Source organism: Eleginops maclovinus, chromosome 22, assembly GCF_036324505.1.
Source record: "Eleginops maclovinus isolate JMC-PN-2008 ecotype Puerto Natales chromosome 22, JC_Emac_rtc_rv5, whole genome shotgun sequence".
NCBI lineage: Eukaryota > Metazoa > Chordata > Actinopteri > Perciformes > Eleginopidae > Eleginops > Eleginops maclovinus.
Genome location: NC_086370.1, coordinates 5,209,716 through 5,223,201, shown reverse-complemented (window position 1 = coordinate 5,223,201; position 13,486 = coordinate 5,209,716). Strand labels below are relative to the sequence as shown.

Sequence of the window (13,486 nt, the reverse complement as noted above, 5' to 3'; positions counted from 1 at the left end):
CGTGTGTAAGTTAAGCATACGTGTGCAAAATAAACACTATATCACAAAGTCATTTTGAAAAATGAATTGCACTGTTTATTGTGCTTCACATTTAGGTCAATAACATTTCATAACATCGATCTGGCTTCTTTAAATTAAAAAAATAACTGAAGCACTATGAAATATTTGTGGACAGGTGTGGAACATTACCAGTCCTTGGGCCTACCATACTCCCAGGTGACACAATGGGGGCCTAGGGCAGGCCTACATATTCTGCCTGTAGTAGTCCAATCAGTGGGAAACATGAAGCCTGTTCTTGGTTTTTAAAAGCCTCTCAATATCAGGTTCAAGCTGACTAACTGACAAAGTGAGAATGTCATGTAGGTGAGAGTCAGATAAAGCATTCCTCAGTTTGGACTTGTTAAGATTCATAAGGCTGAAAGCCTGCTCACAGACATAAGTACTTCCAAAGAGGGATAACATAACCTGGGCATGTTTGCGTATCTTGCCATATCTGTGTGCGGGAATAGACCTGTAAAAATCTTGTAAGGAAAGCTCTCTGAACCTGCTATGGAGGTCTGAATCAGACTGAAGTTCCAAAAGTTCCATTTGAAGCTCCTCACTGACTGCATCCACATTCACAGAAAAAGGTTGAGCAAACAGCTCAAATGCTGTTGTATTTCCACGAAAATCTTCAAAGCGATGGTCGAACTCCACCTCAAGATTGTTGAGAATGTTGAGGTATTTTGGTGTGTCTTCCTCCATCAACCCAACTTCTCTGAGGCTGGGGAAATGTGCCAAATTTCCTGAAAATACAGACACAAAGACAAAAGCAGCAATGTAAGATGCAAGGTTGTTCATGAAATGAAATGAAATACCAATCATCAATCAAATGGTGGGCAGGGGATATATTTTGTTTTGTTTATGGCTGCAGTAGACTATGAAAAGCAATACAACTACTGTTTTGGATTTAATGCCTGGTTTAGTGGTTTTAAAAAGAACATCTATTTTCCACCAACACAAAGTATACATGCATCACAAACAATATATCTATGATAGCATGGTTGTGACAACAAGCGTAATACATTGTTTTATGTTCAATAAAATATTAAAGTTAGATCTCACCTTTTCAGAGATGTCTGCTAAGCAGCTGGAACTTTTGCTTGAAGGCTTTGACATGGTCATACATCTGCGTGATCATCTGGTCTCTCCCTTGGAGCTGAAGATTGAGGATATTCAGCAGCTCTGTGATGTCCACAAGAAAAGCCAGGTCTGCAAGCCAGTGACTGTCCGTGGGCACTTGGATGTTGTTCGTCTTCGTGGCTTGAAACTCTCTTATTTCCTCGCGCAGATCAAAGAAACGCCACAAAACTTTCCCACGGCTCAACCACCGCACCTCCTGATGGTACAATACATCACCATACTGGGCATCCATCTCATCAAGCAGAGCTTTGAATTGACGGTGTGAGAGGGCCTTTGAGCGAATATTGTTGACAATGGCGACGACATCCTGCATGACGTTTTTCAAGCCCATGTTTTTAGCGCACAGTTGCTCCTGATGCAAAATACAATGGTACTTTAAAATCGAGCCACCAAACTCGGAGACCTTGTCCGACACAAGTGCAGTTAGCCCTGCTCGCTTACCGACCATGGCGGGGGCTCCATCAGTCATGATGCCAGATAGGGTTTCCCAGTTCAAACCGTTCTTGTCCAGAACTCGCTCCACTGCCATAAAAATATCCACACCTTTTGTTGTCCCTTTCAATGTTTCAAGGCCCGCTAGTTCTTGACACACTTCAAAGTCCTCATTGACGCCTCGCAAAAACACCAGCAACTGTGCTGAGTCGGACATGTCGGTGCTTTCATCGCACGCAATGGAGAAGGCAGAAAAGTGACTTGCTCTTTGGGCTATCTGACCTCGAACGTCTTCGGCCATGTCCTCAACGCGGCGGGTGACAGTGTTCCGTGACAGGCTAATTTGAGAAAACACACGCATCTGATTTGGACACACATCTTGGGCAGCAATTGTCAAACACTCCTTGACGAAATCACCCGCTGCAAAAGCTCTCCCACTTCTCACGATTGCATTGCTAATGCGATAACTAGCCCGAGTGGCATTTTCTTGTGCAGTCGACGGCTGAAGTAGAGTTCGCTGCTGGGTGGTTAGCTTTGTTAGCAAGTCTGCTAACTTGACCTTGCAATGTTCTCCAGTGTACTTTGCGAACTCAGCCGCATGCTTAGTTAGATAGTGACGGCGAATGTTGTATTCCTTTGAAACAGCGACCCTCTGCTTACATACCAGACACACTGCATTGGAATCTACCTCGGTAAAAAAATAGTCCTGTTCCCAAGTTTTTTAAAATTTTCGTTTGTCTGTGTGCCACAGCCTACTACGCTCCATCCTTGAATCCTCTCACTCACTGGTCTTGGGCGTTATCGGGTAGCTAGGAGCTGACTGGAGCTCAACAGCGCCATCCTATGGCATTATTTGGTAGTGCGCCAATAAATAATTTTCAACGAGAACTTCCGATCGTTTATGGTGGGACAGTGCGGGAAGGCACGGGCCAAATTTAATCGGTCGCGGGCCAAGTTTGGCCCGCGGGCCCCAATTTGGGCAGCCATGGTTTATAGCATTACAGGGTTTCCCATACATACACTTCACTTGGGCGGGCCACCCAGGTATATTAACGGCCACCTTAGTATATTTTGCGACCCATTTAGGTTTTGTTTGTTTTTGTTTTTGTTTTATCTGTCAACGAGCACCGATTAAAGTGGACAATGATCCCTCGCGCGACGCCTCCTGTACCTGTTCGCTCTGCTATCGCATGAAGTGTGTGCTAACAAGCGACCAACAGAAAGGGAGACCTTACGAGAAACAGAGAAGACGACGGAACTAACAGGGAAGACGCGGACATGTTGTTGCACTTGACAAGACCACGCCCCCCACAAGTATATTTCAGACCCTGCCACAAAACACAATTGTGCCAAAACACAATTCAAATGTAATCAAAGCGTAAATGCAATTATTTGCCGCAAAATATATTTTCTGCAATATACCAAAATCCAATGGGAAAATCCTCTTGATTTTAGTAGCCGAGGGATTCCTTTGTGATGTTAATTTACGAGTCGGCCTACAAATACGTCATCACTGCGTCACTCTATAACAAGCTTTCCAAGAGCACCTTAATCGATGGCTTTTAATTTGTAATACTGCAATTAGCTATACCCAATGCACAATTTTCCATGTCAACAGCAATATATCTGGGAATGATATCTGAAGAGAGCAACAGTGAGGGTCCAGTGATAAATTCAACAAATGGCAGTTAAAGTCCACAACATTAAATGAGCACGATCTGAACACAATCTGCCACCCACCTGCTGCCTCACTGACCCGCAAGACCATGTACACGACACGTTTAAAAGGATTACTCTGAAGTTAGATTGTTCAAGCTGGAGTGGAACATGGGTTAAGACCCCCGGTCCACATTAACAAGCTTAATACAAGGTCAGGGCTCAAGCTCACCAGATAACCCCACTTATAGGGCATACCTGTTCAATGTCAGGGTTGTGCAGTGGAGTAATGCCAGTCCTACTGAGGGATTATAGTGTGGAGATGCTATCATCACAGCCACTCTCATACTGTCTATTTATAGATTTATAGTTCACAGTAGCTCTCTCTCTCTGTCTCTCTGCCTGATTCTCCCTACTGAATGCCAAATGCATAACAACAGAAAGGCAGAAAACATCGGTGGGTGCCATTCAGAGGAACTTCTGAAGAGTTTAGTTCTGTTCAGGGAGATTTTGAGCAGTGATGTGACTGGAGCACACCTGCAATGTTTGTAGATAGCCCCCCACCCCCACCTGTAGCCACAGGTTCACCCTATAAGACGGTCGTTTCATTGAGAATTCCACCACATTTGTGGAGCGCTTTATTCGAACGATGGAACATTCAGTTCAGTTTATTCAATTCTCTGAGAACTCATGTCTATAAACAGATTCTGATTATGAATGCAGAATCCGTAGGCAACCAGAAAATATTTGGTAACTGAAGTGTTCTGGTTTCCCATGCAACCCCCGAACACACAGAGCGGTGCAGTGATGATGTATTTTTGAAAGCCGGCCCAGAAGTGAGCATTGCAAGGACTCCCTCGACAAAAAGCAATGGAATTATTCCATTGCTTTTTGGTGATATTGCAGAGAGTAAGCTCTGTGGCAAACACACGTTTATAATACTGACCACGTTGTGTTCAGCAGGTCAGCATCGTTCGGCTATAAACAAACTACATCAGCGTATTAAGCTAAAGGCTACGCTAAAGGCTAAGCTAAAGGCGGACTCATGTCGGGCTGTTTTAAAACATACAAATGTGTGAGATGCACCAGTGCGGTATTTACTGACATATTTTATATCATAGAACAAAACACGGCAATCTCTTAAACTTGTGTTAACCACAAATCCTATTTCAGGCATATAACAACAAAAATGTTAAAAAAAACCAGGAGAGGAAAAGTGCAAACTAATTTTCGGGTTTGAGGACTCATTCCTTCACCACTCTAATGGCTAATCTTGGATCTAGCATTATAGTAACTTAAAATGTGCTGGCAACTTCTGATCAGGTTCTAGACATATTTTCTCTACTCCAAAGACAAGAAAATAGAAGAGGAAGTCTTAGTCAAGACAACCACACCGGAACCCCAAATATATTGGGCCCCACAGGCTTATTGTTGTAAGACAAATACCAAAAGGGTGTCAACTTTTGGTGAGACCAAATGTACTCATTGTACTTAACCTTGAGCACCAGCTACACTATCTAGCGAACCATTTCGAATGGCAGCTGGTAAATGAGTTGAATTGAAAACAAAATTCTGTCAAAGATAGTATGTGACCTGTTTTCTTCTGACAAGTTTACAAATTGTGGAAAGATTACTTATTAGGCGAGTTCAAACTCTACCAGCAGAACAAAATTCAGATGTATCATAGGGAGTTAGTTCTGGGTCATGAATGCAACATCCCGCTGAACCCTGGATGGCAGCTGAGTTTGTCTGCCAGACGGGCCGCAGTGTCTGAGCTCCAGGCAGAAACTCAGACGAATTACGGTACCTTAATCTAGATTATCTGATGAATTAGAAGCCGGGTTGTCGGTGTAATCCTGTTGACAAAGTTGTGGCAGGTCTTCAGCCATTTGATGGCAGCCAAATTATCCAGGTCAGGCGATCCCAACATCGGCCAGACTGACTGAAACGGTTCCTTTTTAAAAGTATAATTTTTGCTCATTTTAGCTTTTTTGTGATTTGATATATTTTCAGCCCTTGAACCTTATTTTAAAGAGAAGCATCAGATAAGCGCAACACTTTTGTGGAAATGAAACATATCTAGGGGAAACAACACACTTTTTGCTGTAAAAAGTCACATAAAGGTCAAGTCCAAATGCTACCACTACATTTTTTATTTTATAAAGAGTTGGAGAAGGGTTTTTTTATATTTCCAATTAAAATCTAAATATGAAGGTATCTATTAAAGCTGTCAAATAAATACAGGAACAGTACTTGCATCTAAAAAGTAGTGTAGTTTTAAGTAACATAAATGACAATTCACAAGTGTAGTAGGCCTTGAAGTACATCAAAGTTGCAGTACAGAAGGTTACTGGGCTTATTGAACTTTTCATCAATGTGAGAAATCTACAATTGGGAATGAAAGACTTGATGGGATTATCAAAGAGATAACAAAAAGATGCATAATTATAAAACATGATTACACTATCCTCCATAATATAATATTGTCATAAATAATAATAATAATAATAATAATAATAATAATAATAATAATAATAATAATAATAGTTATAAAAGATCCATGCAATAATTTCATCATAATCATTTAAATGCATTTCTCATCCTAAAAATATTGTTTTTCGAAAAATGAACTTGATGACATTACATGCACGAGTCCAAGCACACACACACACGCACGCACGCTCTCCCCCACTACCACAGCCTCACTTGCGAATCAGGCCTGTGCTGAGGGAGAGACTGCTGTGCACTGGGGAAGAGCAGCAGCACATCACTGTCTGACAGTGTGCGTGAGCTTTAACATAACCCGGTTATATAACGCAGACAGCAGCAGCAGCAGCAGCAACACAGCAGCGAATGCGCGCTGTTTCCTCAGTGAGAGGGAGTACAGCACGGACAGATAATCATGGTTTCACTCTGACGATAACCTTTTCAAACTGCTCTCCCTGAACATATTGCCTTATTGGCAAATAAACATTAAAAATACATATATGTGTGTTTTAACTTGAAAAACACACGATTCATATAAAAGTCTATCAATAGTAGAAGAATGCTTACAATTACATAAATATAAGGTGTTATATATTTAATACGGTTATTTGATGTGTCACATGTATGCTGATTTAAAGCACTGATTAAATACATATAACTAAAAGCGTATTCTGTCCTGTATCAGCTTTAAGAAATAAGCTACATTAAATAATCAACCATTTCTCCGGTGCAGTTGGCGGTACACTGTCAACGCGTAACGGGGATTCCACGCTGCGTTTTTCCACTTGTGGAGTTGTTGATTAATTAAGACAGGCAACAGTACCATTAATTTGACCCGTGTATATGATGTGTTAAGGCTACCAAGGAATACTTTTGAAAAATGTTTAAGGTGCTGAAACAAGTACGAAGTTAATTCCTTGCAAAGAAGTTAAAGGGAAACCAAACAAGAAACAACCAGGAGCCCCATACACCAGTACACATTACAAGAGTTAAAGGTAAAACTATAAAGACTCACCCTCAATGACACAGCCGTCCAGCACGGTGCTTAAGTAGAAAATATATTTGACAGAAATGGCTTTGGAAATGTTGTTGTTATAGCAGAAAGCTGACTCGCTCACTCCAAAGTGTCTACTTTCCCTAAGAAACTGACAGGGGATCAGTCCAACGCCTCCAGTGTATCAAAACGCTACCAATGTGAAGTCATGTAAAGCAGCCAGTCTGATGATGCGTTTATTCACCATGACACACACAGTTAAAAGGCTGCGATCAACATATTACTTTGTACGGGGGTGTTGAAAACAGCCTACTCCATAATATTCGGTTCACTTTGGAGTTTGGAGGCTGAATAAATACAAATGTGGCTTATTTTAGCCTTTCTGAAAAATACAGGGTTGAAGTAGCATAATCTAACTTGCATTGCGTGGTAAAGTAAAACAAAAAACACTTCTGCATACAAACCCTACTGCTAAACTATATATAATATAGTATAATATTTAGACATAGGCTTACAGAAAAAAATGGCTTGTTTCCGTCTCCGTAGCGATATTTACCTGACACGAGTTAAAAATGTCATTTTTTCCCCCATGGTACATGAACGCAGCAGCAAGCAGTATGTGACAGACAGGTCGTGCAGTGACTCAGAGCTGAGTCATAGCGTCGTGTCCCGCCCACACAACGGTGGCGGCCAATAGTGATTTCTGCGGAAGCGAGTACAGTCATGCAACCCCCTACGCTTCTGTGTGTTTTTCTATACAGGCGTACAACTAGTAAACATGTATATTCATTACATACTCAGTACATGTAATAGGCAGGGTGGGGAAGGTTACTTTAACAATGTATTCCGTTGCAACGTTACGTGGTAAAAATGTAACCAGTACCTAATCTAAGTATCAAAATATAATTTCACTTGATTACTCTGTCACTTTTGGATAACCAAATGCAATGCCAATATTCAAGAGAAAGAACATCAGTACACTAATCAGTAATCTTGCTAGTAATCCCCAATTTACAATAATGTAACAGTAATCTGATAACGTGTTTTTGTTATGTAACTGTAAGGAAATAAAGTGTTGGTTTTTTTGTATCCTAAATCCGTATCACCAAAAGCCTTGTAGTAGGATAGCTTCTCTGAACATCGAATTAGGTTAGTCTAAAGCAGAAATTACAAATTGAATTAAAACTTTGCTTACAAAATACATGTTAACGTTGTCTAAAATTAAAATGCATTTATTAGAAAAGTGTGAACAATCAGATCATTGTCAAAAATGATAGATGGTTATTAAAAGGAATCTTCAACTGAAATCATTTCAAATGTTTTCCTCTGCACCTGTCTTTTTTCATTGGACACTATTAGCTGACATGTGTTGTCTCACTGCACCCTCAGGTGACGAAGGTTGGTGTTTTCTCACTGAAACTTTAGTGGGATTGTATATTTTCCTGCTTAAAATAAACTTTGAGAAGATAGCAGAAGTTGACGGATACGTCAGGTTGTATTTTGTAAATGTATAAGCATTAGGCTATACATTATATGTTTTTTAACCTAAATGTGATTTAAGGACCTGTTTGGTTTTGTTGTTAAAACTGATTAAAGATTAACTTTTGATGCTGATTTATCTTTTTTATATTTACTTTTTGCAGTTAACAACTTTCACTGTAAGCACAATGGTGTGTAGTTGGTTGGACAAAGTGTCTTGTATTATAAATGAAGTGTGTGCCATTTGGTGCAAAAGTTCAGTTTTGGTAAGTGTTTATGTAGTTTTGAGTGCAGTACTTCTTTTTGCAAGATATATGAGGTGTTTGGCACTTTGGCTGTGTGGTTTTGGAATTGTGTTTTGAGAAAATAAGCCCTGTTTTCCAAAAAAAGGTTTTAAAATGGAAAAAAAACTGTTATGCATAGTAATGGAGTTTAAACATGTCTATTGCAGGGACTTTGTTATACGTTATTTTAATATTTGTCATGGAAACTAATACGACCAGATAGCTGCCAGCAAAACTTGAGAAAAACATTAAAATATTCTTTAATAATGTAATTCCAGTCACTAATACTCTGCGACAATGTCGCATTGTACCAGAGGTGTCTTATAGTTTCACATGGGTAAAAACTCTGCACCAGATTACACATGCAAGAAAACATTTAATAATGGAATAAAATCACAAAGAAAACAAATAACATAAAATTATTGCTCAACATTAGCAGAGCAACAGCAGCTCAGGGCCCTGAATATTCTGCCGAAGAACTTCCTGATCCTTTTCCCCTGACTGTTTCTGGCTACGACTCCCTCCGAGCTGATGTGGGCGTCAGTGGAGTCAACCGTCATGGGTGGAGGACCTTCACCAGTGGATGGGCTTTTGAGTGCTGCCTTTGTCATGGCTGGAGCAGAGTTATCGGCTGTGCCTTTGTCAGCTGAAACGGCATCATACAGGTCAGTTGTTGCTCGGCTTGAGTCTCCACCACCTAGTAAGCCTTCAAAAGTGAAGAAACGGAGAGCTGAGACTTCGTCCTCTGGAACAGCATCAACAGTCATGGTGTCAGCGGCACCATCTGAGGCCTCATCAATGGAGAAAACCACAGCTACGATTTCTACACCGACAAGTGAATCTACTGATTCAGCGGCGGCGCAGGCTACGTCTGTTTGGCTCATGTCCGATGAAGCAACCTCTGAGGTGTGAAGGGAATCACTGTCACCAGCGCAACCGCTATCTTCCTCAGATGATTCCTCTACCAGAGAGTCATCAGCATCCAGTCCAGTTATGAATGGGTGTAGCAGTGCGTCACTGGGTGTGATTCTCTTCTGAGGATTCAGGTGCAGCATCTTATGCAGGAGGCTGACGAACCTTTGCTTATGGTCAGAGTTCTCCTCTGGGTTTAGCTGCATTTGGAAATGAAGTCAAACATTTAAATTTAGAGGAGAAAACGAAAAATGGCTGAACTAAATCATGGATATTCCAAACGTGTCATTTATTTACTTATTAAAAGAAGAACCCTACCTTCAGCAGGTTGTCCAGATGTCTCACACTGGTTGAACTCCCTCTGTGTTTTTGTGGGGGAAAGCCAGTCGCTGCCTTGTACTCATAAGCAGTCTAAAACAGCAAAGCAAATATTTATAAGAAGGATCTTGGCCCAGTTTTAGAAAACAACATCCGCTCTTCTTGATGCAGTTAAAGATAGTGACATACCTTGAGCCTCCATGCTGACTTTGCGGAGTTCTGCTTTGGGCTGAAATACAGCAGGGTGTGGGTGCCGTCTCTTAGGACGTTGTCGTCCGGCTTACCCAGCATCTTAACGATGGTTTTCATCTGGATAACAGAAATCCTACTAGATAAAAAGTTCCTATTTCGGAATTGAAGATATACACTGAAATACAAGTGTGTTAGATCATATACCTGATAATACAGGCATCTCTGAGGGAATAACGGGCTGCCGAGGTACATGGTTGCCAAAACACCACCCAAAGACCACATGTCCACTGCCTCTGTGATAGGAAGGCCCAGAATAACTTCAGGAGACCTGAGGGTGGAAGACAAGCGTTTTGATTTTAGAATGTTTTTCATCATGCAGTGATTCGATTACAAAAAAACAACAACTAATGATAACTGGAACCGAAAAACCCCACCTGTAAGCAGCTGGCTGCATGATGACACCACGTTTGACTTCAGCAGATACGACAGCTGAACCAAAGTCAATCACTTTGACTCTGACTTGGTCGTTTTCCATCAACAGCATGATGTTCTGAGGTTTTGTATCAGCGTGAATCAGATCAACAGTCTTCAGAGACTTGAGTGCACTGAGCAGCTGCAGAGACAAAAGATGAGTAAAGTTGCCGCAGTTGTTGGTGTACACAACTCCTCATGGTACCGTTACCACGTTATCCACGTACCTGTTGTGTTATGGGTCTGATTTCCTCCAGAGAGAGCGGGTGGCCAGGTCAGTTGTTGAGCAGCTCGTGCAGATTCACGTCCAACCTTTCAAAGGCAAGACATGAGTACCCTTTGTGATCAAAGTTCTCCACGAATCGAACAAGGTTGTTCTGGTTAAGACCACGGATCATTTTCAACATGGCCAGCTGAAGAGAAAACACAAAACATTAGGCATCTAAGTAACAGTTATTGATAAATGGCATTATATGAAATGTGCTATTTAAAGTCTCAGATGATGTACCTCTGTCTTGTGCTTCTGGGACCCCTTAAAGATCTTGATAGCCACGGATTCTTTGGTTTCCGTGTTGTTACACTCAGCGACTGAACTGAAGGTGCCGGTGTCTGTGAAGTCCAGCAGTTGGTACACACTGTTCAGCACGTCGAAGGGATGGATCTCGGCCTCAGGTCCTGAGACAGACACATGGAGAAAACATGTGTTTAGCTACTACATTCAGTCAGCACGAAGCAATACAGGAGACTTTCAGATCATCTAAATGAGGAGCATTCAACACGCTACTTGAAAGCAAATGATTGATGAGAAAATATCAATCAACTCCAAGTTTATGATAGATACTGCTCTGCTATCCTAATTAATTTTGTTAAAATAAAGTTTTTAACGATTTTCTTTCCATAAACTGCAATTTTTCCTCATGTTTGTGTCCGTTTTTCTTTCTCCCTTATCTCACTGTTTTCCTGGTATTTATCTAACTCAGCGGTTCCCAAACTTTTTTTTGCGGCGCACCCCCTTCTAAGTCCCAACCGGGTTGACGCACCCCCCCAAAAAACCGCAAAAAAAAATAAATATCCCTGATATCAGCCAGTTAATTATATTTGAAAAAATGAATGAAACGAGTTGGCGTGCATATATCCTAGGCTACTGTTCTGTCCTAGCTGCGCGCTCCTTTGCCCAACTTGACAGACAGCTAACACTCTGAGGGCTAAACTAGCAAATAAAAGACTTGGAAGCAGAAGTGTATTTCCTTTGTTGTTTACTTCTTTCTTTTCTTCTATTGAAGTGTTTTTCCCTCTAGATATTTGTAAAACTGCAAGTAAACAAATAGTACAAATTAAAGAATATATTGGTTCACGTTGCACAAAGGTACATATAGCCTAACAGGCAAATGTTAGCTATAATGCTAAACACGCTACATTAAGGCAGGGTTTCATATCTAATCTAATGATGCTAGTTTCCCAAAAACGTTTTCCATCACATTAAACAGACTACAAAACAAACAGTGGCTCATACAGTATTTTGTGTACTTACAAGTAAAGCCTTCTCAAGCATGAACGTGTTAAGTAAGTGACCATCAACTTCTCGGTAAGACAGAGTACGAGTACAACTATTGCGAATGCACGTTAACTTCCTGTTAGTGCTTGCCTATCTCAAAATTAACCACCAGGTGGCAGTAAAACACCATATTTAAACGTGTGCCATGACACTCCCCGTCTGGGATTTGAGAAAATACCACTACAATTAAAACTAATGGCATGTAAAACAGAAACACACAATTTACAGTCTCTAAACAATGAAGTGTTGCTCAATCTTCAGAAGACATAAGAAGCACTGTTTCAGACACAGGCCTCTCATAGGTCTTGGCTGTTCCGTTCTTGATGATCTTTATTTCGACTTTTCTGACCTTACTGTCCTTGTCAGGGAAGGTCTTGTTGATAAGGCCCATAGGCCACTCATTGCGATTGACTTGTCCGTCTTTCATCAGCACCACATCTCCCACCTTGAGGTTTGGTTGATCAGTCTGCCACTTGCTCCGGCTTTGAAGTGTTCCAATATATTCCCGCCTCCATTTGCTCCAAAACATGTCTGCGAGGCGCTGCACTTGTCTCCACTGTTGTTTATGGAGATCTTTTCCATTGAAACCTCCGGGGGGAGGAAGAGGAGTGCACACCTTCTGAGTGAGGAGCATAGCCGGGGTGAGGAGTAAAGGAGAGTCTGGGTCAGTCGTGATGGGGGACAGTGGTCTGGCATTGATGATGGCGGTTACCTCTGACATGAGTGTAGAGAGCACCTCGTGTGTCAAGTGAGTTTGGCTAGATTGAAGGAGCATTGCGTCGAGGATGCGTCTGGATATTCCAATCATTCGTTCCCAGCTGCCTCCCATGTGGGAAGAATGAAGCGGGTTAAAGACCCAGGTGCAGCCCTCTTCGCTGACGCACCTTCTGATGCTTGACATGCTGGGCTCGGACAACAGGAAACCCAGTTCCCGGCAGGCACCCACGAAATTAGTTCCACAGTCTGATCGGATCTGTTTGGCAGGGCCTCGCAGACTGAAGAATCGGCGGAGGGCGTTGATGAAACTGGATGTATCCATAGACTCAATCAGTTCGATGTGGATAGCACGTGTGCTCAAGCACGTGAAAAGGACGGCCCATCGCTTACTGTTAGCCTGTCCTCCCCTGGTACGGCGTGTGAGCACAGGCTAGGGGCCAAAAACATCTAGGCCAATGAAGGTGAATGGAGGTTCGGTGCTCAGGCGGTCGTGTGGTAAATCAGCCATTTTCTGTTCATTAGCTCGACCTCTGAGTTTTCTGCAAGTGATGCAGTTGTGAAGGACAGTCTTTATGAGTCTTCTGGCTCCCATTAGCCAATATCCTGCAGATCGGAGAGCTCCCTCTGTAAAAATCCGCCCCTGATGCTGCACCCGCCGATGATAGTGATCTATGAGAAGCTTGGCAACATGACCACTTGGTATGACAGCAGGGTGTTTCTCTTTGTATTCAAGGTTGGCCTGGCTGAGTCTTCCTCCAACTCTGATGATGCCTTCGTCATCACAATAGGGACTGAGTTTGTGTAATG

At 41.9% G+C, this 13,486-nt stretch overlaps 1 protein-coding gene and 1 long non-coding RNA gene across 2 annotated transcripts in view; both read right to left on the bottom strand.

Moving 5' to 3' along the window:
* The window catches only part of sertad2b (SERTA domain containing 2b), a 38,896-nt gene extending 31,575 nt beyond the window's left edge, over positions 1–7,321 (bottom strand). Inside the window, exon 1 of the mRNA XM_063875087.1 lies at positions 6,773–7,321. The gene's annotated coding sequence lies outside the window, so the exon portion shown is untranslated. The remainder of the gene's footprint in view (positions 1–6,772) is intronic.
* Positions 7,322–8,870: 1,549 nt separating this feature from the next.
* LOC134859261 (uncharacterized) lies at positions 8,871–9,944 on the bottom strand. Its single transcript, XR_010165066.1, has 2 exons — positions 9,745–9,944; positions 8,871–9,626 (listed from the first exon to the last, which is right to left on the bottom strand). It is a non-coding gene; the product is annotated as an uncharacterized LOC134859261 (long non-coding RNA).
* Positions 9,945–13,486: the final 3,542 nt, after the last annotated feature.